General features: G+C 41.8%; 1 long non-coding RNA gene across 5 annotated transcripts in view; it reads left to right on the top strand.

The window, feature by feature from the left end:
• Nucleotides 1–25,271, top strand: part of LOC117274592 (uncharacterized) — a 41,366-nt gene extending 16,095 nt beyond the window's left edge. The window contains exons 3-4 of one of the 5 annotated variants that reach the window (XR_011410326.1): nucleotides 16,987–17,054; nucleotides 18,259–18,541. This is a non-coding gene — a long non-coding RNA (uncharacterized lncRNA). The other 4 variants (XR_011410327.1, XR_011410329.1, XR_011410328.1 and 1 more) reach the window with 4 other exon arrangements.
• Nucleotides 25,272–25,807: the final 536 nt, after the last annotated feature.

Genomic DNA, 25,807 nt, shown 5'->3' with positions numbered 1-25,807 from the left:
ATGTAGATTTGTTGATTTCGAAATTTGAGTCTTTGTCTTTTTATTTTATCATAGACGATGAGGACACACACTGCTTGATAAGATGACCAGACACCCGCGTCTCCTGCTAGAGCCGCGAGAGGCTGGGGCCGGGGTAGAGGTCGAGGAGGAGCATGTATTGCAGCCAGAGAACCTGCAAGAGTAGTATTTGATGAGCCAGCAGTAGCTCTGGTTGGGGGACAGGCACCCGAGTTACATGTTGTCACCCCTAGACTCCAGGAGACCCTAGCACACTTCCTGAGTATGTTGAGTACTCTAGCTCAGGCAGGATTGATCTCGGTTTATCCAGCTACATCTTAGGATGGAGGAGGAGCTCAGACTCCTGCGCCCGTACTCTAGAGCAGCGGGTCCATATTGATCAGGTTTCGGGTGTCATGCCAGCACAACCCGTTATTCCGATTCAGCCTGAGGTCAGGCTAGAGGCATCTGAGAAGGAGCAGAGGAGACTTGAGAGGTTTAAGAAGTATGATCCTCCTACTTTCAGTAGCGTAGTTACTGAGGTTGCACAGGGTTTTCTGGACAAGTGCCACCATATTCTCTGCACCATGGGTATTGTGGAGGTGAGCGGAGTTTCCTTTACTACATTTCAGCTGTTAGGAGCAGCGTATCAGTGATGGAAGGCTTACGAGAAGGTAAGCCAGCTGATGCAACCCTACTCACTTGGGCTCAGTTTTCAGAGATGTTTTTGAGGGAGTTTGTTCCCAGACCCTTCGGGATGCGTGGCGCATAGAGTTTAAGCAGCTGTGTAAGGGGACTATGTCAGTGTCAGAGTATGCCATCAGATTCAGTGAGTTGTCCCGACATGCACCTGTCTTGGTTTCTAAAGTCGGAGAGCGAGTTCGTAGATTCATCTAGGGGCTCAGTTATGGTCTTAGATTCAGCATGGATCGAGAGTTGGAGACAGATACTCTGTTTAAGCAGGTTGTAGAGATCGCTTAGAGGATGAATGGTATGCGGGGCCGAGAGAGAGAGAGAGGACAGGGAGGCCAAGAGGCCTCGAGGTTTTGGATGATTTAGTAGTGCCCACGCTGTAGTTTCAACTTGTCATGGCAGAGGGTATGTGAGCTGCCTAGTTCATTCAACACTTTTAGCTACCCATAGTGCTCTGGCTATTCCGAGGTCTCAAGTCGCCCATTATGCACAACCACTTTTCAGTGCACCTCATGCACGGAGTGCGTTCAGCGGTCAGTCTAGCCGACCAGGCTAGAGTTAGTTTCAGTAGCCGCACCCACCGAGAGCTTGTTTCAAGTGTGGTGATACCAGACATATGGTGAGGGACTACCCCAGACTTAAGATGAGTGCACCTCCATAGACTACACAGGCTCTATAGATTCTACAGGGTTCATAGGTCATGGTTACTGCTCCAGTTGCCGCTCTACCTGTGCCGCCAGCTAGGGGTGGAGGTCATGTAGGTAGAGGTCGCCCTAGAGAGAGAGGCCAGGCTTGTTTCTATGCTTTTTCTGGTAGGACGAAGGCAGTTGCATCTGAAGCTATCATCACAGGTATTGTTCCGGTCTGTCATATGGATGTATCAATCTTATTTGATCCAAGTTCCACTATCTGTGTCATCTTACTTAGTATTTTGATATATCTCGTGATTCTTTGAGTACTCATGTATATGTGTCCACGATTATGGGAGATTCTGTTATTGTAGATCGTGTTTATCTGTTGTGTTTAGTCACTATTGGCGGTTATGAGACCAGAGCTGATCTAGTACTACTTAGTATGGCACATTTTAATGTGATCTTGGGCATGGATTGGCTGTCACCCTATCACACTATTTTGGATTGTCATGCCAAGATTGTGACACTGGCTATGGAAGGATTTCCACAGTTGGAGTGGAGGGGTACATTGGATTATATTCCTAGCAGGGTTGTGTCCTTCCTAAAGGCACATCGGATGATTAAGAAGAGGTGTGAAGCGTATGTAGCCTTTGTGAGGGATGTTAGTGATGATACTCCTACCGTTGAGTCAGTTTCGATAGTGAGAGATTTCCCAGATGTGTTTCCAGCTGGGCATGCCGCTCGATAGGGATATCGATTTTGGTATTGACCTGGTGCCAGGAACTCAACCCATTTTTGTTCCACCATATCGTATAGCACTAGTGTATTTGAAAGAATTAATGGAACAACTTCAAGAGTTGCTTGATAAGGGTTTCATCCGATCGAATGTCTCGCCTTGGGGTGATCCAGTTCTATTTTTGAAGAAGAAAGACAGCTCTATGAGGATGTGTATTGATTATAGGCAGCTGAACAAGGTTACAGTGAAGAACAGGTGCCCACTACCATGCATAGATGACTTGTTTGATCAACTTCGGGGTGCTAGAGTATTCTCGAAGATTGATTTGAAGCCAGGGTATCATCAGTTGAAGTTTCGGGATTCAGATATCCCGAAGACTACTTTTAGGACTCGGTATGGTCACTACGAGTTTTTGTTGATGTTATTTGGGCTGACCAATGGCCCAACAACATTTATGCACTTGATGAACAGTGTGTTCCAGCCATATCTTGATTCGTTTGTCATCATATTCATTGGCAACATCTTGGTGTATTCTCGCAGCCGGGAGGATCATGAGAAACACTTGAGGATCGTGCTCCAGATCTTGAGGGAGAAGAAGTTATACGCAAAATTCTCCAAGTGTGAGTTTTGGCTTCATTCAGTGGTGTTTTTGCATCGCGTGGTGTCTAGTGAGGGGATCAAGGTAGATTCAAAGAAGATTGAGGCAGTTTAGAGTTGGCCCAAACCGTCTTCAACTACTGAGCTCCGGAGTTTCCTTGGTTTGGCCGGATATTATTGCCGTTTTGTAAAGGGTTTCTCGTCCATTGCTGCACCTTTGGCTAGATTGACCCAGAAGGGTGCTCCTTTCAGATGGTACGATGAGTGTGAGGTGAGCTTTCAGAAGCTCAAGATTGCATTGACTACGACCACAATGTTTGCGTTGCCTATAGGTTGGGAATCTTACACTGTGTATTGTGATGTGTTGCATATTGGGATTGACACAATGTTGATACAAGACGGTAGGGTGATTGCCTATGCGTCTCGATAGTTGAAGGTTCATGAGAATAATTATCCTGTGCATGACTTAGAATTGGCAGCTATTATTCATGCACTAAAGATTTGGAAGCACTATCTGTACGACATTCTATGTAAGGTCTATACCGAAAATCAGAGTCTCCAGCATCTGTTCAAGCAGATGGAATATGGAGTGATGTGGCTTTAAGTCAGAATTAAGTGGTTCTAGTAACTATGGAATGGTAAAGGAAGAATGCGATAAAATAAATGTGAAAGGAATGAGATTGTACTTATCCTGCAGATATTCTACGATTCCAGAACATTATGCAAACACGATGTCAAGGAAAGGAAGTAAGGGTTCCTACCCGAGATGTTATTGATAAATAAGGAGCCAGTGCAAGACGTAAGTTAAGACAAATGGAGTAACCCAAGAGGGATTGCGCGGAATACAGATATGAAAATGGACCAACGAGCAGTTAGTAGTTGATTCAGGAAGAGTCTAGTTATGGCTAGATAAGAGGTTACAGACAAATCAACAGATCGTGCAAGATAAACATAGTGAACCCCAACATGGGAATTCAGTCTCGCAGATATGACATCGTGATCCTTGAGATATATTCAGATAGGAGTTGGGGTAGTTAAAGGTAAATAAAAGAGAATGCCACTGGGAAGACAGTCCAAACTTCAGTTCATGAGCAACCCTAGAAGCACAAGGGCGTGGAAATAAGTAACTACGGATAATTATAGGCAAGGAAGAACATCAAAAATTTCGTCAAGAATACGATGCAATAAGCTTGCAGCTTTACAAGAGTCAGAGGGCCCTCCCTAAGTACTAAAACAAAAGACTAGATGAGGGAATAAGGAAGAAGGCTTCAGCCTAAGCACAGTGACCTAACGAGGAAATGGTCTTGTAATAACAGTCTTACCACAACATTGCATGCACTCCATAAGAAAGTGGCACCTACCGTGGCTAATGAACGGGAAGTAAAATCAGAAGTGATATTCAAGATCACATGAGTTGTATGGAATTCAATATGTGTTGGCACTAAGGTAAGCTAAGTATGCACACAACAAGGGGGCAAGAAGACCAGGAAAAATAATTGCTTACATTTAAAGAAAGCTGAGAAGGAACAGAAAGAATCATTCGATCAATGATCCAGAGTTAGTTACGTTATGAACACACTTAAGATTTAGGAGTATTATCCAAGAAGCATATATGTTGACAATCATACAACCGTAAAAGACTCCGGTGTAAGTTAAAAGAAAGAATTGAGTCCATGTCATAGACAAAGGATTGAATTGTTAAAAGATTGTATCATGGATATTCCATAGCGCCCATGGAAGGCTAAAGTAATAGGTAATACCAGAAGCCGTAGATCGGAAGATAGCTTAAGCCTACATAAAGGCTGATCAAAAGGAAGAGGAAACTACATCAACTAAGAAAATCGGGAATCTGATTATTGGATCCAGAAAATTATAGAGATCATGATTGAGAACATTGTAGAATCACTCTTAATATCAGAGGTACAAGAGAGATAGTACAACAACCATATTCTATAACGACCCTACGTTAGAGCCAGTTAGTAAAGTACCAGCCTCATAAGAATCAGTATGAAGCTCCCACCGGATTGTGTATGCACCTGAGGTGCAAGTGTTATAATTGAGCTTCAAGTTGTGGATGTGAATTATACCTATGTGGAATGAAGGTCATGAAAGAGATAGAAGATGTGATGCGAGATTTTAAGGTAAGTAAGGTAAAGGTGAACAACGTACGAAATACTCAAATGCAGAAGGGTGTGAATAGTCCATACTTAGGATAGAAGGCTAGAAGCACGGGGATTCAATATCCAGGAATGATAACGGCATCGTCAGTGGCATATCTTCCAACCTGTGGTTTCTAGGTATCGAAAAGCCTGATTAAGAGAGTAACGAAGGGTTAGAGACGATGTGATGTCTCTCTTGATGTCCCAGAATGACACACAAAAATCTATTATGCAAGTAAGTTGAAGGAAGGTTGCGAGTAGTATAAATAGATATGTGTAGGTTGCAAGCTAAAGAATGGTAAAGCGACAAGGTTTTAGGAAGACAGGAGTAAGGAATAGAAAGGGCGAGTGAGAAGGTGATGTGTTTATGCCCACAGGTGCAGATAAACCCGTTGACGTCCCTCCCCAGTAGGGTGTTCGTCCCAGCTGTTGGTCATTGCACTCCACTTCTTCGGAGTAGCTGTTCAGAAGTCAATTGGTACCTCAGTGTATGTTCCAGTTATTTTTGGTACGGTGGGGCGCTGTCCCGACCAAGTCATGTACTACGTTTTAGCACTCTTAGAGGCTTGCAAACTAGTGTTGGGTTGTATGTAATGGTTGCTTATGACCATGTTGGTAATTTTTGTGAAGTTGTACAAATGTTGATGTTTTCTTTCAAATTCAGGTCTATACATTTTAAATTTCTAGTATTGCTGCTTTGAGGCCTCGTTGGCCCAAGTTTTATGGTTAAATAAGTGTAAGCATGGATGACAGTTCCCACGGGCCTTCGGGCATCGTGTGCCGGTTGCACCTCCAGAGGTTGGGGTGTTACACTTTTGTTGTTAGATGTGGTGGATTTTGAGGTTATACTGGGTATGGATGGGCTGTACCCATATCACGCTATCTTGGATTATCAACCAAGACTATGACGTTAGCCATGCTGGGGTTGCCCAGGTTGGAGTGGAGAAGGGACTCTTGGGCACTCCACTAGCAGGGTATTCTCATATTTGAAGGCTTGACGTATGGTCAAGAAGGGGTGATTGGTGTATTTGGCTTATATCCGCAATTCCACTGCGGAGGTTCATTCCATGGATTCAGTTCCAATGGTGAGAGAGTTCCTAGAGGTATTTCCTACAGACTTGCCGGGTATACCGTATGGCTCCAGTTGAGTTGAATGAATTTAAGGACCAATTGTAATATTTGCTTCACAAAGGGTTCATTAGACCTAGTGTCTCGCCTTGGGCTGCACCGGTGTTGTTTGTGAAGAAAAAAGACAGATCGATGAGGATGTGCATAGATTATCGACAGTTGAACAAGGACAGTATCAAGAACATGTATCCGCTTCTGAGGATTGATGATTTATTTGACTAGCTTTAGGGTGCTATGGTGTTTTCCACGATTGATTTGAGGTCTGGCTATCATCAGGTGAAGATTAGGGCATCGCATGTCCCTAAGACAACTTTTCGGATTCGATATGGTCATTACGAATTCTTGGTAATGTTATTTGGCTTGACTAATGCCCCAACAGCCTTTATGGATTTGATGAACTGGGTGTTGAATCAAATGAGCATATAGTCAAAACAAGGCATACAAAATTCGAATTCTACCACGGTCATGACATAAACTCGGGAGGTACATATACGCTCACCATCATGTTTATACACCACCCCCAATATCTTAAACACATAGCTATCAAGTCAAATCCTAGGGGGATTTCCCTCTTAAAAAAGTTAGCCAAGAGACTTACCTCTACCTGGTAGCGTAAAGATCACAAAAATGCAAAATCCTCAAAAATCCAACTCCAAACAGCTCGAATCTAGGCAAATACAACCCAATAACATCAAACAAAGCCATAGAAATCTAACCTAGAAAATAAAGATTGAATCTTTAATCAAATAAATAGAGTCAACCAAAAAGTTAACCCGGGTTCGCTTCCTAGAACCCGATAAAACTCAAAAATCCCTAACTCCCATTCCGATATGAGTGCAAATATACAAGTTTCATCCAAAACTGACTCCAAATCAGGGTTTGAATCGTAATTATGCATTTTCCAAAGGTTTTGACAAACCCCCCAAAATTTCACATTAAAATCCAAGCTTTTAGGTGTAGAAATCCATGAAAAATGATGATATGAAGTTAAATCCAAGTGTAAATTTCTTACCTCCAATGATGTAGTGAATTTTGTCTTCAAAGTCTCCCACTCTTGAAGTCTAGGGCTCAAAATATGATAAAGTGGTTAAAATCCCGAAATTTCAACATAAAGTGGTCTACCCAAGCATACCCTTCGCGAACACGGCACCTTCTCGCGTTCGCGAAGCACACACTGCCTCTGCCCAGAAAACCTTCTTCACGAATGCGATAGGGGTCCCGCAAACGCAAAGGCCAAAAGCCCCTCCTCTTTGCGAATGCGGCCAACTCGTGAACGCGAATGTCTACATCCCAGCTTAGCTTCCTTCTTCGCGAACACGGTTTCCCCTCCGCGAACGCGAAGAGAAAAAACCCCCAGCTCCCAAATCCTTCATCGCGAATGTGGAACCACCCCCCGTGAACACAATGAACATCAGACGCCAGCAAAAATCTGATGCCTCAACTCATGGAAATGATCCGAAACCACACGAAAACACACCCGAGCCCCTTGGAACCCCATCCAATCATACCAACAAGTTCAAAAACCTAATACAAACTTATCCAAATTCTCAAACAAAGTGAATAAAATCAAAACCAAGAATCGACGGTCAAAACATATGCTAAGTTTCTCTTAAGTTCATCAAATTCCAAACTTCAAACCAAGCGTCTGATTCAAGCCTAACCAATTCGGATTACAATCCAAATTTTCCCACAAGTCCCAAATGTCAAAATGAACCCATCCCAACTTCTGTAACAGCAGTCCAAATTCGATTACCTCAAAGTTGACCCACAGTCAAACCTTTGAACTCTCCAATCCTACGAATTGCCAAGTTTCGGCAAATAGAGCCAAAACACCCTAGGAGCCTCGAAATCCAATTTTGAACATATGTCTAAGTCCATAAATACCATATGAACCTATTGGAACTATCAAAATACTAATTCAAGGCCGTTTATACAAAATTCAAACCATAATCAACTCTTACAACTTAAGCTTCTAAAAATGATACTAGGTGTTCCAAATCACTCACAAACCTTCCCGAAGCCAAACCAATCATCCCCGCAAGTCACAAAATAATAAACACGCATACAGGAAGCATCAAATAGGGGTAAGGGGCTCAAGTACAAAAAATGACCGGCCCAGGTCATTACACTAAGTTTCTAACAATGCATTAACAAGTCCCATGCATATATAAAATACATGAATGTGCATATGTCGATGATATGCATGAATGTCTCTACATGAGTTTAGAATATCAGTGCTTGCTCAAGACTCAACCATAACCAATATCCAGTACATCCCATGTGCTCCAACACAATACGCGTGTCAACTACGCTCACAGGGTCCAATATAACATGGGTGATCACGTGACTCCGGAGGGATGGATCTATATCCAAGTACCAGCATGGCTAACAAATCAATATCATAATAACTGCACGGCATAAATCATCGTTCCATAACAATATTAATATCATAATAACCGCATTGCATAAACTATCTTGCCATAAAAATATCAATTGCACGGACAACTCATGTGCTATAATTATCTCAATTGCACGGACAACTCATGTATCATAATCTCAGTCCATATAATAGAACCATATGCGGGAGTATATGCATATGAATAAGATATAAGCATGTATGATGCACATGGAAAAGATATAACCATGTAGGAATGTATGCATATGAACAAGTATGACTACGGCTACAACATGCAATCTAATAATCATGTCCAAATAAAGCTTCAAAAGCCTAGACATGATCACTAATATGAATAAGAAAGCTCCAGTAGTCATACAAACAACTAAATTATCTCACAAGTAGAGCATGTACCAAAATAAGACATAATGAATCCTAAGACCTACCCCAAGCATGTTATAACCTTGGTGCCTGCATATACACTCGTCACTTCACATATACGTCACCCCCAAATACATATCATGTAGCATATAATTCCATTATAGAAAACCATCTCTAAAGCCGAGGTTAAGGAAGATTCTTACCTTCTCCAGGCAAGTCTTCAACCCCAAATCTTGCCTTATCCTTTTCTCTTGACCTCTAATTGTCCACAGCCTAGCCAAATATCTCCCAAGGAAGTCAAATAGGGCTAAAGGAAGAAATCCCACTTAATAAAGCTTCAATATTTAAAGAAATTCCAAAAAGTCAACAAAAGTCAACCAGACCCACTTGGTCAGTACCTGCATCCAAGACCAAATCTCGGTGATTGGTTCTTCCCCACGTCTAAATATATGATTTATTTCAAAATCTTACTTCTAATCAAGGTCCAAATCCCCAAAATTCACTCTCTCAAACTTCAAGTCTAATTAAAATCCAATTTTGACTCTTTAAATCATTGAATTAGGTGTAATAATCCACGAGTATTCATGATATATAATCAAAACCAAGTTAAAAGAACTTACCCTATAGATTTGGGTGAAATCCCTCTTCAAAATTGCCTTCTCCCATTCTCCAAAACTCAAAAATACTGAAAATAAGCAAAAACCGAAATTCTGAACATAAAATACCCTGACAACAATTAACCCTTTGTTGTCATGACCATAACCTCTATGATTGCAATTCACAAACTTCTAGCCTAGGTTTAATCTTCGCGATTGTCACGACCCAAAACCCACCAAGTCGTGATGGCATCTAACTCAACCCCCTAGGTAAGCCAACCAATATATAACACAGATAGAATTGGAAATTGTCAAATAAATAATAAATAAGAATGCAAAAATTAATATAACTATCCCAAGGACTAGTAGTACAAGTCATAAGCTAGTAAAATTAAGAATAGAATAATGATATGCAGAAGAATACATAATTTGTTCGAAATATATATGAACAGAAATATAAGTCCTTAATCTACCATGAACAAAATGGTAGCTCGCAATAGAAACGCCGGTACATCTTTAATGGTAACCGTCGGCTCCACAGCAACTCAGATCCAAAGATGTGCACACAAGGTGTAGAAGTGCAACATGAGTACACCCGACCCCATGTACTTAGTAAGTATCAAGACTAACCTCAACGAAGTAGTGAGGGGGTGTAGTAAGGAGATACTCACTTTAAATAACCTGTGCAGCTCATAAGCATATACAACGACAAAGAAATAGCCAAATAATAGTGGATTTCAACAACAAGGTTCACAATTCCAGAATGAGGTAATAAGCATGCTTTTCAAATAACTAGATCAACGCAAGTACAAATGCACCAAATTTGCATACTTAGGAAATAAATGCGAAGTAACATGAACTCGAAAACTTCTACCTAAATGTAGGGTGTTAATACATGATAAATATCAAATTTCGCATAAATTTTCAAACAACATTTACATGAATGCTTCTACTTGAGTCCAACATGCCAATATATGATAATGCAGTAACGACCCAGTCAGTTATTTTGTGTATTTGATCACCATTTCTCCCCTTTGATGTTTCCCGTATGCTTATTCGATGTGTTGGGACTTGCGGGTATGGTTGGTTAGGCTCCAAGAAGATTTTGGAGTGAATTGGAACACCTAGCTCCTTTGTTGGAGGCTTAAGTTGTACGAGTTGATCAAGATTGTAATTGTGTAAACGACCTCGGATTGGTGAATTGATGATTATGATAAGTCCGTATGGCATTTTTGGACTTAGGCATATGTATGGATTTGGATTTGAAGGTTCCTAGGATGTTTTGGCTTTATTTGTCGAAAGTTGAAAATTTCAAGGTTTGGAGAGTTCAAAGTTTGACCAGGAGTTGACTTTGAGGATATCAGACTCGGTCTATTGTTCCGGAGCTTGGAATAGGTTATTGTTTTCCTTTTTAACTTGTGTGCAAAGTTTGGGTGTAATCCTGATTGGTTGGGCTTGAATCAGACGCTTGGTTGGAAGTTTGAGAGTTCTTGAACTTAAGAGAAGTTCGAATTGTGTTCTGATCTTTGATTCAATGTTGTGACATTATCGCATGAAATTGGAGGCTTTGGATAGAGTGGGTAGTTGACGGGCTCTAAACACACACTTAAATTATGCTCGTTAATCAAATATAGTATAGTATAATATCGTATCCACAAAGATTGGATTTAAACAATATTCTCGTAGTTTCTAGCTTAATTGCTATCTAAGATGATCAACAATTGAGATTTATATGATTTCTAACTAAAATTAACTAAGATCCAAATCTATTGACAAATGACAATTAAAACAAGGATAAGCAAGGAAGTTATCAGTGGGAGAAGATAGGGTTTTGATAGGATAGGTGCAAGATAATTGTTTGGGATCTAACTCTAGATAATTCAATTCTAATGTTTAAGTGAGTCTCTCGAATTCACTCAATTATTAGTTCAAACGTTCAGCAAAAACTCCTCTCTCGGTTAAGTTTTAACCTCACAAGATGAACAAATTTAAGCACGTGAAGATATGCAAGAATGCATAGTGGATTGGTCTTTAGGAGAACCTCTCTCGATTATCCTCCTAACTAGGTTTAATCAATGATTCAACTAACCTCTTTCGATTACTAAGAAGAATTAATGAACTCAACCAACAATATAATGCAAAGATATCACAAGTTATGCCTCTCTCGATTACATGAATAAATTAATATAGATGCAACAATTATCCACAAAAACTTGAATTATAATCCACAAACAATCATCAATACATCAAATCCATCAAACCCTTAAGATAACTACTCTATAGATATGGAGCAATTCATCAAAAATATAATTAAAGTATAGTAAAACATAAATTCAATCCAAGCTCGGCTCTTGAGTGAGGAAGGAATGATGAAATCCTTGTGCTCGTGTTCCTCCAACTCCTCCTTAGGTCAAATATGTGTCAAAAGTTTAGAAAATAACATTTTTAAGTAGGGTCGGCCCCAGACGAAATCACCTTTTCCTAGCCGAAATAGGATATTTACTCTGTAAATAATACACAGGCACGCCACATGCGGCGATACGCCATGCAGAGCATTAGTGGGGAAATCCAGAGAGCTAACTTCTGCCAGAAAATAGGAATTTGCACAAGCGCGCCTCCCCACGCATTGCGGCAGTGGAGATTTCTCAGAGTACGGATCAAATCTCAATTTTTGACGTCCAGACATGGTCCTCGACCCCCGAACACGATCCCGGCTTAATCCCTTCGGCTTTTACTCAGACTTCAAAGCTCCAAATAGCTTGAATTCATTCCATACCATCTACATAACTCAGAATCACTCCTACAAGGCATAAAACACACAATAAGTGCGAAACACTATCAATTAAAGCTCAAACACGACTAAAGTGCAGTAAATTAGAGTGCAATAAGCGACTAAAAAATGAGATTATAGCCTACTATCAGTAGTGTTTATAAACTTGTCGGTATTTTGGATAGGATCCCGAGGGGCACGAGTGTGTTTCAGAATAATTCTTAACTATTTTTGGTGTTGTTGGCCGGTTCGGTGATGGTGTGTCGCACTTACGGAACTTTGGTCGAAAGGTGCGAAGTTTCAGGTGAGCGTTGTGAAGTTGCTGACGAGAAGTGGTTGAGGCTTGGGAGATAGGCCACTTATGCGAAATGATGGGCATAGGTGCGGCCTGTGAGGTTGTGGACCGCACCTGCGAAGGAAGGCCTACAGATGGAAAGGCGCAGGAGCGCATGAGGGCCGCGCATTCGGTGAGCACGCCTGCAGGGTTTTATCGCACCTACGTAGACAAAGATACGAGATGTTATGTTCAGGTGCAAGTGGTTGGTTTTTTAAGTGAAGCTCGCAGATGCGAAACTTTTGTCGCAGAAGCGATATCGCATAGACCATGTTTTCAAGTCAAGGGTTTTAAGTCGCATGTTTTCATACGATATCGCATAGACCGTGCGAGAGGCCGGGTAGAAGGGTTTTAAGTCAATTTTGACTATGTTTTCATTATTTGGTATTTTGGAGCTCAGCTCGAGGCAATATTTTGGAGAGATTTTAATCACCACGGTAACGGCTCGGCTGGTCATTTTTTGTATTTAAGCCGTTTCTCCCTATTTGATGCTTCCCGTATGCTTGATTGTTGTTTTGTGACTTTTAGGGATGGTTGGTTTGGTTACGGGGAGGTTTGATAGTAAATCAAAACAATTAGTTCTATTGGTGGAAGCTTAAGTTGTAAGAGTTGACCAATATTTGACGTTTTTTATAGATGACCTCAAATTGGTGATTTGATGGTTCCTACAAGTTCGCATGGAGATTTTGGACTTAGTCATATGTTCGGATTTTGATTTGGAAGTTCATAGGATGTTTTGGCTCTATTTTCCTAAAGTAGGCACTTTGAATGTCTGGAGAGTTCCTAATTCTGAATGGGAGTTGATTTTGGATGATATCGGGTTCGGATTCTTGTTCCCGAAGTTAAGATAGGTTTGTTTTTTCATTTGGGACTTGTGTGCAAAGTTTTGTTGTAATTCGGATTGGTTAATCTTGAATCGGACGCTTGGCTTGAAGTTGGAAGTTCTTGAACGTAAGAGAACTTCAACTTGTGGTTTGATCCTTATTTCTTGTCGTGATGTTATTGTATGTGTTTGGAGGCTTTGGATAAGTTCAGGTAGTGTTTATGGACTTGTTGGTGTGATTGGCCGGGGTCCTGGGTGGCTCGGCTAAGTTTCGGACCACCCAGAACAAGTTTGGAGTTGGTTGATTCTGTTGGTGTCTGATGTTCATCGCATTCGTGGGTGGAGCCTCGCATTCGCGATGAAAGATATGGTGTTGGGAAGGTTTTGTTCTTCATGTTCGCGACTGGGCTATTGTGTTCGCGAAGGGGACTGGGAGCTAGAAATTTGGCCTTCGCAAATGCGAAGGCTTGGCCGCGTTCGCGTAGGGAGGCATGATTTGTGCATCGCGTTAGCGAGAGACTTTACGTGAATGCGAAGGGTATTTTTGGGGCCATAAGCCGTTGTGCTTCGCAAACGCGTGGTACATGCAACGTTCGCGAAGAATACCCATGGGAAGTGCATTTAAGTGATGAATTTCAGGATTTTAGCCATTCTTTCATATTGTTTAATCCTAGACTTGGGAGAGGTGATTTTGGCTTGGATATTTTCACACAAGACTTTGGGGTAAATGATTTCAACTCATTTTTGGTATTGTTTCAAGAATCTACATTGATTTTTAACACCCAAAACATGAAATTTTGAGGAAATTTTGGGAGTTTTTCCAACAACTTAAGAGAGTAAAATTTGGGGTTTTGAGCTATGATTTGGATTTCATTTTGGAATCTAATGACATATTTATACTCGTGGGGTTATGGGTAGTCGGGATCTACCTCTTGACTTGGGTTTTGACTATATGGGCCCGAGTTGGCTTTTATTGACTCTTGGGGATTTGATTGTCACGCCCCGACCTCGGGGAGCGCGACCGGCACTCAATCGAGATAACCCGGCCAAGCAAGCTTGTACAATGCCTCCTACCCAAACTCACCCATGAATAAAGAGAAGATATATTTCATTTCTTAGGCAACGAGAAGGTTACATGAACAGTCCAAATTTCATTACCGTTAGAACTTCATTCAAGATCTCCCAAAATATTACATTACACATTCATAGTTTAGAAGTGGAAACATATGATACAAATACAACATTACTACTTTGACTTTTCCGACACCAACATACAACCCACACTATGTCTACAGAGCCTCTAATAGATACAAAAGAGTACTATGATACTTGTGAATAAAATTCGGTTTAAACGTGTGTTAATTGATCCAGTTAGCTTGGTCAACATCATTCGATCAAGAGTCGTGGAGCAACTCGGTCTACAAGACCAAGTCGTACTTGCGGTCCGAGTCCTGAATGGTAGTGCCAACAACAAGGCCCCGATTATACCTCAAAACATAATACACGAGGAACAAAAGATATACGACCCCGAGATGAAGTGGGGCTCACCAAGTCAGTTGGGAGGAGGGTGCACTGCTATCACTGATCAAAGCCGCCTGCTATGGAACCACCTGCATCCATTAAAGATGTAGCGCTCCCAGCAAAAAGGAATGTTAGTACATGACGAATAGTACTAGTATGAAAATCAAACACCCCTTTCAAGGATTAGAAGTAAAACATGAATGTGATGAATCATGGAAGCAATAAAAGAGTTTAAATAGCCATTAAAACCACAGCAAATTCAGTTAAAGCTTTCAATAACATTTATGAATTTCAAGTTGGGGATCCTCTATAACAACCTCTACCACAATACCACAATCTCTGCACAAAGCGGCCCTGCCGCCTCACCCCAATGTGTGCGGGTGGTGTAATCACAATGCCACAATCTCTACACAAAGCGGCCCTGCCGCCTCACCCCAATGTGTGCGGGTGGTGTAATCACAATGCCACAATCTCTACACAAAGCGACCCTGCCGCCTCACCCCAATGTGTGCGGGTGGAGGTATAATCACAATGCCACAATCTCTACACAAAGCGGCCCTGCTTCCTCACCCCAATGTATGTGGGTGGAGGTGTAATCACAGTGCCACAATCTCTACACAAAGCGACCCTATCGCCTCACCCCAATGTGTGCGGGTGGAGGTGTAATCACAATGCCACAATTTCTACACAAAGCGGCCCTTCCGCCTCACCCTAATGTATGTGGGTGGATCTGTAATCACAATGCCACAATCTCTACACAAAGTGGCCTTGTCGCCTCACCCCAATGTATGCAGGTAGAGGTGTAATCACAATACCACAATTTGGATTCTTAAAACGATAATAGTTTGTACAAAAGATTTCTTTTCAAATCAAACCCTTTGGAACCTTTGGCCTTAACAAGTAGAAGTTCATAAGATTTCATCATATGAGACGTAAGAATTTGATCACATTGATTTTGTACAAAACTTTCTTTCCGAAAAGGGGTATAACATATTTAAGTCATAATAGAGAATCATTAACACATGAGGGTTCTGACACGTTATGAAATTTGAGAATCAATTTACTAGCTTGAATATCTCACTTCAATGGTGTTTCAAGTTCGAACCACACACGATGGAGCCATCTAAGAATACGGGAATTTCGATACTAGAAGAAGAGTTTAGCCTTCATACCTCGAAAGAGATTTTCGTTGTGTAACGATAACGTCCCGACACTCATAACAATGCCAATCTATAGAATAGGGGATAATTACAAGCGCGATTAGAGGAATTCGTATGGCAAGAGCTACCACAATGACAACCCAACCTTTCCTCAACCAATTCAACAACAAAACCACCCAAGATTGTCCAACAACTTCCCCACAATCCCTATGAGCTCATGCATGTGTTAAGTCTACTCTCATCACCCATAACCAACCCAAATCTGATAAAATTGGAGAATTGGGGGGAAGAAATTCTTACCTTTTAGAAACCCTAGCAAGTTCCTCTTGATAAAATTCCAAGGCTTGATTAGAGTTCAGTAATGAAGTCCTTGAATCCTCCCTTTTCTCTCTCAAGAATAGCTCTCTTCCCTCTCTAAAATATCAGATAATCCCTCAAATATGACCCCTATGGCTATATAAAACGAAATGGGGTCGAGTAATAAAAATAGAAAAATGGACCCTCCGAACTCAACTCTACGGTCGTAGAGTGCATCGCAGATCAGGTCTGCAGCCCGCAAAATGGACCGCAGAAATTGTCCCAAAAAACTGGTCTGGTTTGGTCCAGTCTATGGCCAGATCTGCGGTCTGCGTACCAATTATGCGGCCACAGAATGGACCGTAGAATCTCCCCCAAGAAATCTTCATGCTAGTTCTGTGACGGATGTGCGGCCTACGAAACGACTATGCGGTCTCATAGTTGATTGCAAAACAAACTCCAAAGGTTGCCCATTTCTCTGCTTCACTCTGCGGCAGATCTGCGGTCCGCAGATCAGTTCTACAGTTGTATAATGGACCGCAAAAATGCCCTGTTTTGCAAATTATTTTCTTCAACTCCCCAACGCGTTGTTTAACCCAAAAAGTCCGTACTGTGGCGAGCAAGTTTGCCGCGGATATTTCTAACCATAAAACCCCGGGTTTTAGGTTAAATTTTATGGGGCCTTACATTGATTAAAGATTGAAGCTTTATTGTTTGGTATTGATTCCTATGGATTTGTCGGATGTTATTGAGTTGTTGTTTGCTAGATGACAGCCGGTTGGAGGTGGTTTCTAAGGGGATGGCATTTTTGGAGTATTGATCTGGCCCGTTTGACGTAAGTATATTGCCTAATCTTGTGTGAGTAAATAACCCTTAGGATGAGACTTTATTTGTCTAATTGTAATGTGGGTAAAGCAACGTATATGCGAGGCAACAAGTGTATATGCGGATTCTAGGTTTCTACTATGCGTTAGTTTGACTCTAGGCTTCTACTATACGTTAATTTGACTCTAGGCTTCTACTATGCCTTAATTTGATTGTGTGATCTCTATATTACATGTGTAATCCTATTTATGACTACGTGAGCTTATCCATTCATACTAGAGATCATATCTAGGATTATTATCTCCTAATTATCCAAGATGGGCATTTGTGGAATAATTGCTATATTGATTTAGCCATAGTCATGTTTCACATCTTGAGCACACATCCACACTTAATTATTTTCATGTCCTTGTGCACCTTATTGATGAATTGTGAGCATATATCTCTTTGATGATAAATTTTTACCCTGGATTGATATGATTTTTGGCACATATGGACATGTTGAGCGGATTGGTTTGGTGTTGGCACGAGGTCTCTTCTGTATGGATATTATGGTGTGCTGATGTTGTGGCATGATGTTTTTGCCATGTGATTATGATGATGTTGTTGTTGTTATGGCAAGAGGTATTTGCCGTACGGATTGAAGATAGTGTTATTTTTATGGCATGAGGTCTTTGTTCTGCGGTTAAGATGATATTGTTATTGTTATGTCATGAGGTCTTTGCCGTGCAGCATGTGTATATGGATCCATCCCCCTAGGGTCTCCTTCTCATGTTTCTCTCTTGATGGTGTTCACGCGGATTGTGGTACCTTGACTGATGTTGATTGATTCTGTTGTGGAGGCAGTTGATAATGACTGGAGTGTAAGGGTGGAAGCTTGGCCATGCAAGGGAATCCTTTATGCTTTGTTATGCAATTTTATATACTTTTATGTTAGATTTTAACATGCTACTCTATGCCTCTGTTATTGAATGATAATTCTATTGTCAAGATTGATTTAGCTGTGTTGAGTTGATAACTCTTGTTTTGTTGAGTTGATGATACTACATTCAATTATATTCTCGTTGCAAGTTATTTTGTATATTCCACATGTTCTTTGATTAGTGAGTATCACATGACTTGAACCTTGTCATTACTTTATCGAGGTTAGTCTTGATACTTACTAAGTACATGTTGTCCTGTACACATACTACGCTGCTGTATGTTTTGTGCAGATCCGGGAGTTGGCAGCAGTGGATGTTGAGAGTGAGATTTTGATTGATCGAGAGGATTCACGGTATTGTTGCATGGACGCCACAGACCCTTGGAATCTCCTTCCTTTATCTTATGATATTATTTTTCATTCAAATTGTTTAGTACTATTGAGACATATTATGTATTTGGTTTTAGAGCTCATGACTCTGTACTACCTGATTTTGGGAGTTTGGTTTATGTATTACTGTATTAGCTATTGTTGGAGCTTTATACTACTATTTATGTTAATTCAGTCTTTTAATATCTTTTTTTGCTATTTTATATTATTGTGTGATTGGTTGACCTAGTCTTGGAGGTTAGGTGCCATCATGACCTTTGGTGGGATTTTGGGTCTTGATAAGTTGGTATGAGAGCCCTAGGTTCATAGGTTCTACAAGTCATGAGCAAGTCTAGTGAAGTCTTTCGGATCGGTAAAGAGACGTCTTTACTTATCTTCGATAAGCTACCAGATTATTAGGAAGCTTGACTTTGTTTCATTCTTTATTGTGCGGATTTGTTTATCCTAAAGTTTGAACCTTTACCTTCTATTCTCTCACAGATAGTGAGAACACATTCTACGAGAGCAACTGATAAGGCAATAGTGCCCCCTGTCAAAGCCGTGGGAGGCCGGGGACAGGGTAGAGGCCGTTGTGGAGCCACCAGTAGCTCCAGCTGAGGAGTAGGTGCCTGATCACGTTGAGCAAGTGGGAGCAGCTCAGGCACCAAATGGACCCACTGCTACACCTAGACTTTAGGAGACTTTGGCTCACATTATGAGTATGTTTGAGAGCTTGACTTAGGTAGGATTGATTCCAGTTGCACCGGTACTTCATAGGATGGGGGAGGAGCCCGGACTCTCGTTGCATGTACACCAGAGCAGCTGCCTCATATTTATCAATCCTCGGGTGTTCTACTATTGCAGCCAATGGTTGCAGTTCAGTTCGAGATAAGGATAGTCTTATCTACTGAGGAGCATAAAAGGATGGAGAGGTTTCAGTGACTTCTTCCTCCACATTTTAGTAGAGAGCCTACTGAGGATGCACAGGATTTCTTGGATAAGTTCTATCGTATTCTGTGCACTTTGGGTTTTGTGGAGTCAAACGGGGTTGATTTTACTACCTTCCAACTATCGGGGCAAGCATACAGATGGTGGCAGACTTATGAGTTGAGTAGGCCAGCTGGAACAACACCACTCACATGGTCTCAGTTTTAAGTTCTATTCTTGAAGGAGTTTATCCCACAGACTTGCATGGATGTGTCGCGTAGTGTGTTTGAGCATTCATGCCCGGATGGTATAACTGTGACCGAGTATACTATGAGGTTTACAGAGTTATCGTGCTATGCAACCTTTTGGTTACTACTGAGAAGGAGAGGGTCTGTAGATTTGTTGAGGGACTCACCTGTAGCTTTAGGTTTGGGATGGCCTGTTCTCGAAGATTGATTTGAGGTCGGGGTATCATCAACTGAATATTCGGGATTCTGATACTTTGAAGATAGCTTTCAGGACCCGCTATGGTCACTACGAGTTTCTTGTGATGTCTTTTGGGCTGACCAATGCACCACCTTTATGCACCTAATGAACAGTGTGTTCCAGCCATATCTTGAGTCTTTTGTCATAGTATTCATTGATGATATATTGGTGTACTCACGCAGCTAGGAGGATCCTGAGCGGTATCTGAGGATTGTATTCCAGACCTTGAGGGAGAAGAAGCTATATGCTAAATTTTCCAAGTGTGAGTTTTGGCTTGATTCGGTGGCGTTTCTGGGAAACGTGGTGTCTAGTGAGGGGATCAAGGTTGATCCGAAGAAGATTGAGGTAGTTCAGATGTGGTCCAGACCGTCCTCAACTACTGAGATTCAGAGCTTTCTTGGTTTGGCAGGTTATTATCGCCATTTCGTAGAGGGTTTCTCGTCTATTGCTACACCTTTAACTAGATTGACTCATAAGGGTGCCCCATTCAGGTGGTCTGATGACTGTGAGGAGAGCTTTCAGAAGCTCAAGACTCTCTTGACCATAACTCCGGTTCTAATTTTGCTGTCAGCATCGGGTTCTTATACATTTTATTGTGATGCTTCGCGGATTAGCATCGGGTGTGTCTTGATGCAGGAGGGTAGGGTAATTGTTTATGCTTCACTTCAACTGAAGCCCCATGAGAAGAACTACCCCGTTCATGATTTAGTGTTGGCAGCCATTGTTCACGCATTGAAGATTTGGAGGCACTATCTCTACGGCATGCCTTGTGAGGTATTCAAAGATCATCAGAGTCTACAACACTTGTGTTAGCAAAAAGATCTAAACTTGAGGCAGCAGAGATGGTTAGGTTTGTTAAAAGACTATGATATCACCATTTTGTTTCATCCCGAGAAAGCCAATGTGGTGGCCGATGCCTTGAGTAGAAAGGATGAGAGTATGGGTAGCCTTGCATATATTCAAGTTGGTTAGTGATTTCTAGCATTGGATGTTTTGGCTTTGGCCAATCAATTCATGAGGTTAGATGTTTCGAAGCCTAGTCGGGTTCTTGCTTGCGTAGTTTTTCGGTCTTCTTTGTATGAGCGCATCAAAGGGCGTCAGTATGGCCAACCCCATTATCTTGTCCTTAAGGACACAGTGCAGCATGGTGATGCCAATGAGGTTTCTATTAATGATGATGAGGTATTGCAGATGTAGGTTCAGATTTGCATGCCCAATGTGGATGGGTTGCGGAGCTGATTCTTGAGGAGGCCATAATTCACGGTACTCCATTCATCCGGGTGCCGCTAAGATTTATCAGGATTTGAGGAAATACTATTGGCGGAGACGAATGAAGAATGATATAGCGGAGTATGTGTCTCGGTGCTTGAACTGTCAGCAAGTGAAGTACGAGCATTAGAGGCGGGCGGTTTGCTGTAGAGGCTTGAGATTCCCGAGTGGAAGTGGGAGTGTATTACCATGGATTTCGTTGTTGGGCTCCCACGGACTTTGATGAAATTCGACGGTGTGGGTTATTGTAGATTGACTGACCAAGTCTGCATACTTCATTTCGGTTGTGGTTACCTATTATTCAGAGCAGCTGGCTCAAATCCATGTCTGTGAGATTGTTCGTCTTCATGGTGTGTCAGTGTCAATTATCTCCGATCGAGGCACGTAGTTCACATCGCACCTTTAGAGGGCTATGCAGTGTGAGTTATGTACACATGTTGAGTTGAGTACATCATTTCACCCCCAGATAGACGGGCAATCGAGTGAACCATTAATATATTGGAGGATATACTACTTGTCTGTGTTATGGATTTCAGGGGTTCATGGAATCAGTTCTTACTGCTTGCAGAGTTTGCCTACAACACTAGCTACCAATCGAGTGTTCAGATGGCTCGTTTTGAGGCCTTATTTTGGAGGCGATGTCGTTCTCCAGTTGGTTGGTTTGAGCCAGGAGAGGCTAGGTTGTTGGGCACTGATTTGGTTCGGGATGCCTTGGAGAAAGTCAAGTTGATTCAGGATCGGCTTCGGACAACACAATCCAGGCAGAAGAGTTATGCTGATAGGAAGGTTCGTCATGTTGCATATATGGCTATGGCGGGTGAGAAGTTGTTGCTCAGAGTTTCACCCAAGAAGGGTGTGATGAGGTTCAGGAAGAAGGGCAAGTTGAGCCATCGGTATATTGGTCCTTTTGAAGTGCTTGAGAGAGTGGGAGACGTGGCTTACAGACTTGCATTGCCACCTAGTATATCAGGTGTTCACCTAGTGTTTCATGTTTCTATGCTCCGAAAGTATTATGGTGATCCGTCACATATTTTGGACTTCAGCACGGTATAGCTGGATGGGGATTTGACTTATGATGTGGAGCCGGTGGCCATTTTGGACGTGCAGGTTTGAAAGTTGAGGTTGAAGAATATAGCATAAGTGAAAGTTCGTTGGAGAGCTCAGTCGGTCGAGGAGGCTACTTGGGAGGACAAACGGGAGATGCGGAGCAGATATCCACACCTATTTGAGACACCAGATATGATTCTAGACCCGTTCGAGGACAAACATTTATTTAAGAGGGGGAGAATGTAATGACTTGGTCCGTCATTTTAAGTATTGTAGCCATGTTCCCCTATTTACTACTTCTTTTATGTTCATTTGTAGTTATGTGACTTGTCAGGGTGGTTGGTTTGGTTTCGGGGATGTTTTGGAGTGAATTGGGACACTTAGTCCCAAGGTTGGAAGCTTAAGTTGGAAGAGTTGACCGGAGTTTGACTTTTGTATAGACGACTCCGGAATGGAGTTTTGATGGTTCCGATAGCTCCGTATGGTTATTTGGGACTTAGGTGTATATCCGAAAATTATTTGGAGGTCCGTAGGTTGGTTTGAGGCTTTTTGGAGAAAGTTGGAAAGTTGAAGGTTTGGAAGGTTGAGAGGTTTGACCGAGCGTTGACTTTGTTGATACTGGGTTCGGATTCTGGTTTCGAAAGTTTGAATAGGTCTGTTGTGTCATTTGGTACTTGTGTGCAAATTTTAGGGTCATTCGGAGTTGGTTTGATATGATTCGGCATTAGTTTTAGAAGTTAGAAGTTCAATAATTTTATTAGGCTTGAATTGGGGTGTGATTCGTGATTTTGATATTTTTGATGTGATTTGAGGCTTCGAGCAAGTTTGTATTGTGTTTTAGGACTTGTTGGTAGGTTTGGATGGGGTCACTGGGGCCTCGGGTGTGTTTCGGATGGTTAGCAGATAATTTTGGACTTGGGAAGGATTGCTGAAGGTTTATGGCTTCCGATGTAATCGCACCTGCGGTGGGCTTGGCCGCAGATGCTAATCCGTAGGTGTGGCTGAAGGGTCGCTGAAGCGGATGACGGCCTGGCCAAGGGAGCTTCACTGATGCGCGTAGAGTTCCGCAGAAGCGGAGTGTGGCTGGATGGGCTTTGGACCACAGATGCGAAAGGGTTCCGCAAGTGCGTACGCGCAGAAGCACAAGTTGGACCGCAAAAGTGATTGGATGGGATTTAAGTGAAATGCGCAGGTGTGCGCGGTCCCGTAAAAGCAAAAAGTAGGAGCGCAGGTGCGGGATCGCTGGGCAAGATATTACATCGAAGGGTTTGAGTGTTTTCTCATTTTGGGAGATTTGGAACTCGGCGAAGGGCGACAATTAAAAAGGTAAGTGATGTTTAATCACTTATGTTGATAAATATTGATTACCCATTGATTTTTACACCTAGATTATTTGAATTTGAAGTGAAAATTAGGGATTTTAGACCATGGTATGGAGAGTGAGATTTGGTGATTTGAGGGTCGCTTTGTGGATGGAATTGGATGAAATTAGTATGGTTGGACTCGTAATTGAATGGGTGTTCGGAATTTGTGAATTTTTTCGTGTTCCGAGGTGCAGGCCCGGGGTTGACTTTTTGATTTTGGTTAATGATCTTAGCTTTATCATTTGGATTTGATTCCTATGTCTTTTATTTATTATATTAAGTTATTTTGGCTAGATTCGGGTTATCCGGAGGTTGATTCACGCGGGAAGGGCTTGTTAGAGGAGTGACTTGGCTTGCTTGAGGTAAGTATATTACCTAAACTTGGTTGAGGCACGAGTTGGCTGAATTATTTGTGATAGCTACGTGCTATGGGTGCGCATATGTGTGGGGTTTGAGCCCATGTGCGAGCACCGAGGTATATTTCCATGTTTAGGGTAGTGCTTAGGTTGTGATATGCCTAGATATGTCTGTTAAGCTTTAAGATATGTTGTTTCTCATATTTATAACATTGGTGTGAACTATTTGAGCCATGTTTGAGGTTACAAAGAGGCTAATTCCCTGAATGAACTTGATAATTGTTATTTTTATGATGAAATTGCTGATTTGAGATATGATAGCACACTTTGCACATCCCTACACTTTAACATGTCACTTATACCAGTCCAAGAGCATGAGATCTGTTATTCATTCATCATATACATGTATTCTCATATATTTGCTTCTGTGTGATATGATTTTGACTGGATGCTTGTGACCACGCCGGGCGAATTATGTTGTTATACATGTGACCATGCCGGGAAAATTGTGTTGTTATATATGTGACCATGCTGGGAAAATTGTGTTGTTATGCTTGGGGCCACGCAGGGCGGATTGTGTTGTTATGCATGTGATCACGCCGGGCGGATTCTGTTATTATGCCTATGACCACGCCGGGCGGATAGTGTTGTTATGCCTGTGACCATGCCGGGTGGATTATGTTGTCATACCTGTAACCATGCCAGGCGTATTGTACTGTTATGCCTGTGACCATGCCGGGCAGATTATGATATTGAGCCTGTGACCACGCCGGGCTAGTAGCACATTGAATTGGCCATGCATGCATGTGGATACGGATCCATCCCCCTAGGGTCACCCTCTCATGTTTCTCTCTTGATGGTGTACATGCAGATATTAAGGAAAACTGATCAGTGGTTTGGTACGGATATGGAAAGATTGAGAAAAGTCTAGCCAGTGTTTGTTTTGGATTTACATTTCATCTTTACTTGCAAATTTCATGGTTAATTACCTGATTTATGTGCATATCATCTTTATATGTTGTGTCATTGACTGAATAGAGAACTTGAGTAATTGCACACACACACACACCTAGAGGGTACTTTCTGTGCTTTATGACTTGATCACATTATTGTTCTGTACTTGTAAAATTGATGAAACTGTACAGGTTATAACAAGTATCATTTAGAATTCTTGCTTCTTTTACCTCGCCGAGGTTAGTTATGATACTTGCTGAGTACACTGAGCCGGTTGTACTCATGCTACACTTTGCACTTAATTGTGCAGATCCAGGTGTTGGGACCGGTTATCAGTAACGGAGTTGCTTGTTGAGCCGAGTATCGAGAGACGAGGAAGAGCTGCAATCTCACCCGCAATCTTGATGTCTCTTTTCTTATGTACTGTTGTTTTTAGTTCAGACAATATTGTTGTTTAGCTTATAGACTTGTATTTCGTTGTAGAGCTCATGACTCTGTATTTTCCAATTCTGGGGGATTTATCATGTATTAGCAGTTTCAGACTTATATTATTTCTATAAATTCCGTTATTTTTGTTCTTTAGTGTTATGTCCGGCTTGCCTGGCAAGTGTGTTAGGCGCCATCACAACGGGTTTAGGATTTTGGGTAGTGACAATTGTGCTGAATGGCATTGATTGTTGAGTGTTGATATTGATTGAGAGGTGACGCTTGCGCCAGGACCCATATTGCTTAGAGTGATATTGATTGTTGACTTTTGATCTGATCAGCGGTTGTGCTAGGATCCACTCCTCCGGAGTCAGGTGATAGTTCATGTTACTTTGGGCCTTATAAGTGCATGCACTTGATATGTGCTTAGTGAGGGACTTATGTCAGGCACCCGTACAGTGTTGAGCGTGTGTGAGAGATGATTCAGGGGCATTATGCCAGGCACCGTGATAGTGCTGAGAGCATGATTGAGTTGTACTTGTGCTAGGAACTATCAAAGTGCTGAGACTTTGTATACTTGATGATTAAATTGTGATGTTGTTTACTTTGGCATGTACATAGTACTTCAGGCATATAGTTGTAT

The sequence above is a fragment of the Nicotiana tomentosiformis genome, chromosome 8 (assembly GCF_000390325.3).
Source record: "Nicotiana tomentosiformis chromosome 8, ASM39032v3, whole genome shotgun sequence".
Lineage (NCBI taxonomy): Eukaryota > Viridiplantae > Streptophyta > Magnoliopsida > Solanales > Solanaceae > Nicotiana > Nicotiana tomentosiformis.
The sequence above is the reverse complement of the archived record's forward strand: the minus strand, read 5'-3'. Positions and strand labels throughout refer to the sequence as shown.